This window comes from Lathyrus oleraceus, chromosome 6 (assembly GCF_024323335.1).
Source record: "Lathyrus oleraceus cultivar Zhongwan6 chromosome 6, CAAS_Psat_ZW6_1.0, whole genome shotgun sequence".
In the NCBI taxonomy this organism is placed as follows: domain Eukaryota; kingdom Viridiplantae; phylum Streptophyta; class Magnoliopsida; order Fabales; family Fabaceae; genus Lathyrus; species Lathyrus oleraceus.
In genome coordinates this window covers 122,521,665-122,527,664 of record NC_066584.1, presented here as the reverse complement: position 1 = coordinate 122,527,664, position 6,000 = coordinate 122,521,665, and the positions used below count along the sequence as shown (strand labels likewise).

Here is a 6,000-nt window from a genome sequence, read left to right as displayed (position 1 = left end):
GAGTTGTTATCTCTCTTCCCAGTGCAGTTGCCAGCAGGAGTTGTCTGCTTCTTCAGCACGGCTGTTTTCTTTTGAAGATTTGGTAAGTCAGTGGTTTGATACCCGGTACTTTACCCCTTTCCCCGGCGAAGTCGTCCGCGGATTTGTTGCTTTTTCTCCATCAGAGTACTTATTCTCTCCTCAGCAGAGCAGGATTTATTTTCCTACTCAGTGGTTGTTCGGGTTGATATCCCAGTGTTTTCAACCATCTCTTCCTCAGCATAGTCCGCAGAGTGTTTATTGCGGCAGCTTTGCTTGTTGAATACTCCTTCAATCCCCAGTATGGTCAGATGATGGCTCTACCATCCCGAGAGCGCGGATTGGTTTCCTGACTGTTGGTGATCCCCAGTAGAGTTGGCTTATATTGCAGAATCTACTTGTTGTGATCAGTTTGCTTTGTGTATTCTCCCCGAGTAGAGTAGTTTGTCGCAGAATCTACTTGTTTGATCTGTCCTCCCTCAGTGGTTTGTTCCCCAAGAGAGTAGCCGACAGTTTTCCCCAGTAGATTTGCTTATGCAGTTAGATTCTATTTGGATGATATCATTCTCCCTCAGTGGGTTGTTCCCCAGCGGAGTTATGTGGATTTTTGCTTCTACAGCAATTTGTGCTTATGCACTTGTTGTTTTTTTCAGTTGACACTAGGGATCCTGATAACATGAAACTATATCACATTTTAAGACTTAATTTAATTAGATTATATTATCATTTACTTTAATTTATCCCATTTTATCAGATATTATGCAGTATTTCTTTTCTATTTACATCAGGTACCCATTTTGAAGCAAAAGTGAAAAAGGGAAGAAAAGGAGGTGTAAAAAGCAATAAAAAGGAAACAAATAACCAAGACCAAGCCCAGCCCAAAAGAAAGCGCACGTTGCCCCTGTGACGGGCGTCACAAGGGTTGTGACGAGCGTCACGCGAAGTAGCCTTGTGACGGACGTCACACATGGTGTGACGAGCGTCACACCAGTCCACTAGCTTTTTGGCGCAAGTTACGCTCTCAGAAGAATGGAAGTAACGTTGAGGACTTCGTGTCCTATTCCCAAGCCGTGTATTTAGCCATGCTGAAGACTCGTAGGAAACGCAAGACAGTTACCAAGGCTATTATAAATAGCCATCTCCTCTCTTTACCGAGGTGAGTTTTTGCACGCTCAGTTTTGCGGAAGCTCTGCCGAATTTACTTTTCACGCCTTTGCTTATTTTTCTTCCTTTCCAGCATTGTTCATTTTATTTATTTCTTTTGCAAGCTTTACTTTCTTTTTCCCTTGCAAATTTACCTTTCCTGTTTTAGCTTTTAGATATTTTTCGCATAATAGTTTCTACACCGGAAACTATTGTGCAACTTTATACCGGATTTAACCTTACGTTATATTCCAGTTTTATTTCCTTGATTTAATTTACTGTTTAATTGAAGAATCCAAGAACAAATCCTACCGGCTTGTGGTGGAGTGTTCAAGACCATTGTATTACGCATTCAGGTTCTTTAATCGTTATTTAATTTTTAATGTTTTATTCTATTGTTTATTCATATTGCCTGCCTGGAATGAGTCTGTTTATGCATGATATAAATTCTTATTTATTTAGCATGTCTGGCTAATTTGCCTAGGTATCGGTATGTAAAGTAAGCAGAATAAGGGGTCGAGACTGAGTCGGTCTATCTAAACTTAAAATTAGAATCAATCTTTTTACGGTCTCAACTTACAGGTTTAATAACAAGATTTTTTACAAAAGTAAAGAACATAAAGAAGTTAAAACCAACAGAGCGAGAGTTTGAGGTTTTGACTGGACAGTGTGAGTTAGGCATTAATTCTAGAGCAGGGCGAGAGCAAGTTTTAGAGTTAATTAAATTCTGACCTTTTCCAAAAAGTATTTTTAAAGATTGAATGTGAGGACGAGAGTTAAGCATTTGGATTTAATCATATAACCTAAGTCAACAGAGCGAGAGTTTGAGATAAGGGTGTTTAAAACGGTCAGTATTTTCTTAAAAAGAGTTTCTGCAACTTTATTGCTTTCAAAATATGGTTTTTGACTTAATTATAAGTGACAGCAACATTAATATAAAATCATGGTTTATTCAACAGAGCGAGAGTTTGAGATAAAACCTTTAACCAATAAAGTTAACTGAGACGATTTATTTTAAAAACCTAGAAACCGACAAAGACTTGATTCCCTAGTTTTGACGAATTACATACCGATATCCGTTTTATTAATATTTAATCTAGATATTAGTTTAGCTCTTAGTTTTTCCCCAAACAATCAAACATCTTCACCTTAGATTTACGTAGTAACTTTAGATAACGGTATATCGATTTATAAGTCCCTGTGGGATCGATATCTTTTAAAACTACGCGATAGAACTGTGCACTTGCAGTTTGTATCCCATTCTCGACTCACCCAGTCGAGCGATCAAGTTTTTTGGCGCCGTTGCCGGGGACTTTTATTCAATCGATATCGTAACTCTTCCGTTACGCTGTAGAGACTAAGGTTTCTTTTTCTTCTATTTTCTTTCTTTCGTTGATTTGTATGCCACGCACTCGCTCTCAAGGCGAACCGCTCTATTTACGAATCAACGATATCGAACTATATCTCCGAGTCTTACGACGAATTCGGGAATATCGTGCTGAAAACAATCTCCCTCCTATAAACCTTCCTGATATCAAAAACATTTTTCCTTCTTTAACCGAGATGGCAGAACCAGCTCGTGCTCTTAGAGATTACGCCGCTCCATCGCAAGATGAACCGCATTCAAGTATTGCTCCACCCGCAATCGAAGCAAACAACTTTGAACTTAAACCTTCACTGTTGCAGGCTGTGCAACAGAACCAATTCTCTGGAAATCTTACCGAAGATCCAAACCTTCATTTATCCGTATTTGTTCAATACGCTGATACTGTTAAAGCTAATGGTGTCACTTCAGAGGCAATTCGACTTCGTCTTTTTCCTTTCTCATTAAGAGATAGCGCTAGAAGATGGCTTCAATCTCTTCCTTCCAACTCAGTCACCACTTGGAACGAGTTGAAGAAAGTTTTTCTTGCCCGATATTTTCCACCAAGCAAAACAGCTATGTTAAGAGCCCAGATAAACGGATTTAAACAGAAAGACAACGAGTCTCTTTTCGAAGCATGGGAAAGATACAAAGACATGATGAGACTTTGCCCACACCATGGTTTGGAAGACTGGTTAGTAATTCACACATTTTATAATGGTCTCTTATACAATACAAGGTTAACAATAGACGCCGCTGCAGGTGGTGCACTAATGAACAAACCTTATGCTGATGCTTACCAGCTTATCGAGAGCATGGCCCAAAACCACTATCAGTGGGGAACCGAACGAACAACAGTGGAAAAACCTCAACCGAAAACTGGCATGTACGAGATAAGTAACCTTGATCACGTCAATGCAAAAGTGGATGCTTTGGTCCAGAAGATTGAAAGTTTAAACGTATCGCCTCCAGCAGCCGTGGTTGCTATAACTCAGAATTGCGAGGTCTGTGGAATCCAAGGCCACACTCCTGCGGAATGTCAACTCTTGACTGGAATCCAAACAGAGCAAGTAAACTATGCTCAAGGAAGCCCCTATTCGAATACCTATAACCCAAATTGGAAGAACCATCCAAACTTCTCATATAAGAGTAATAATGCTTTATACGCACCTGGACAGTCTCCAAATCAAACCCCATCTGTACCTCCGGGATATCAGAAACCGAATCCTAACAATAATACCCCTAGAAAATCCAACTTAGAAATCATGATGGAAAACTTTATAGCTTCCCAACAACAAACCAATAAAGATTTCTTAAACCAGAACATACACACTAGCGAACAACTTAAACAACTAGCAAGCAAAGTAGATGCCCTGGCTACCCATAACAAAATGCTGGAAACGCAAATATCTCAAGTAGCTCAACAACAAGCACCTACTGCTGCACCAACTGGTACATTCCCTAGACAACCCCAACCCAATCCGAGAAGCCAAGCTCATGCAATTATATTGAGAAGTGGAACGGAAGTGGAAGGACCGTTTGACCCAAGGATAGAAAACCAAAACCCTGAGAAATCCACTGAGGAAAGTGAACCTAAGGAAAAGGAAGAGAGTAATAAGGAAACCCTAAAAAAGAAGGAACCTTATGTACCTCCACCACCTTACAAACCACCTATACCTTACCCTCAAAGGCTTGTTAAAACCAAAGATGTAGGCCAATTTAGAAAATTTGTTGATCTCCTTAAACAATTAAACGTTACAATTCCGTTTACCGAAGCTATTACGCAGATGCCCTCATATGCTAAATTCTTAAAAGAAATTCTTTCTAATAAGAGGAAACTTGAGGATAGCGAAACCGTTACACTCCCTGCCGACTGTAGCGCTATAATCCAAAACATGCCCCCTAAACTCAAGGATCCGGGTAGCTTCTCTATACCCTGTCACATAGGAAAATTTGTCATCGACAAAGCCTTATGCGATTTAGGAGCCGGAATTAGCGTTATGCCTTTATCCATATGTAAGAGACTGGAAATGGGAGAATTAAGACCGACCAAAATGTCTGTACAACTAGCAGATCGTTCCATCAAATATCCTGTAGGAATCCTTGAAAACGTTCCCGTACGCATAGGTCAGTTTTACATTCCCACTGACTTCACAATTATGGACATTAGAGAAGATGATACTACACCTATTATACTAGGAAGACCATTCTTAGCAACTGCCGGTGCAATCATAGACGTAAAACGAGGAAGACTCACCTTCGAAGTAGGTGAAGAGAAAATTGAATTCATTCTTTCCCAATTCTTGAAAGCACCTGCAATAGAAGATACATGTTACTTCATGGATATCATCGATGAATGCATAAAAGAAGCAGAGTCAGGAGAAGACAAACCATCAGACTATCTTTTAGAGGACAAATCTAAACAATGCCTAGCAATAACACCGGACCCTACGCAGTGTCTTAACAAACCAACCCCTGATTTGAAAACACTTCCCAAAAATCTGAGATATGAATTCCTAGACTTAGAACTTGAACGACCTGTGATAGTCAATGCAGATCTAGGAAGACTCGAAACAGAAAAACTCCTACATATCTTAAGAAAATATCCAACTGCACTAGGATACCACATAACCGATCTTAAAGGAATAAGCCCTTCTATTTGTATGCACCGCATCATGTTAGAAGAAGACTGTAAAACCTCTAGGGAACACCAGAGAAGACTAAATCCGATCCTAAGTGAGGTAGTAAAGAAAGAAATAACCAAGTTATTGGAAGCAGGTATTATATATCCTATATCTGATAGCAAATGGGTCAGTCCTGTACACGTTGTACCAAAGAAAGGAGGCATAACCGTTATTGAAAACGAAAAAGGAGAAACTATAACTAAACGAATCGAATCGGGATGGAGAATGTGCATTGATTATAGGAAACTAAACAAAGCAACCCGAAAAGATCATTTCCCTTTACCATTCATTGACCAAATGTTAGAACGATTAGCAAAACATTCACATTTCTGTTATTTAGACGGTTATTCAGGCTTCTTTCAAATACCAATTCACCCTGATGACCAAGAAAAGACAACATTCACATGCCCCTTTGGTACCTTCGCGTATAGACGAATGCCGTTTGGTCTGTGTAATGCCCCTGCAACTTTTCAAAGATGCATGATGGCGATTTTCGCCGACTTTCTCGAAAACATCATGGAAGTATTTATGGATGACTTTTCTGTATACGGACAAAGTTTCGAAGAATGCCTTGAAAACCTGGAAAGAGTTCTTGAGCGATGTGTAAAAGTAAACTTAGTACTTAATTGGGAAAAGTGCCACTTTATGGTACAAGAAGGCATTGTTTTGGGACACATCATCTCGAACAGAGGAATTGAAGTAGACAAAGCCAAAATAGAGGTAATCGAAAATCTTCAACCCCCAAGAACCGTGAGAGAAGTACGAAGCTTTCTAGGACACGCCGGTTTTTAC

The 6,000-nt window shown here is 39.7% G+C and overlaps 1 pseudogene; it reads right to left on the bottom strand.

The window, feature by feature from the left end:
- Nucleotides 1–3,109: 3,109 nt before the first annotated feature.
- Nucleotides 3,110–3,209, bottom strand: LOC127099035 (uncharacterized; annotated as a pseudogene).
- Nucleotides 3,210–6,000: the final 2,791 nt, after the last annotated feature.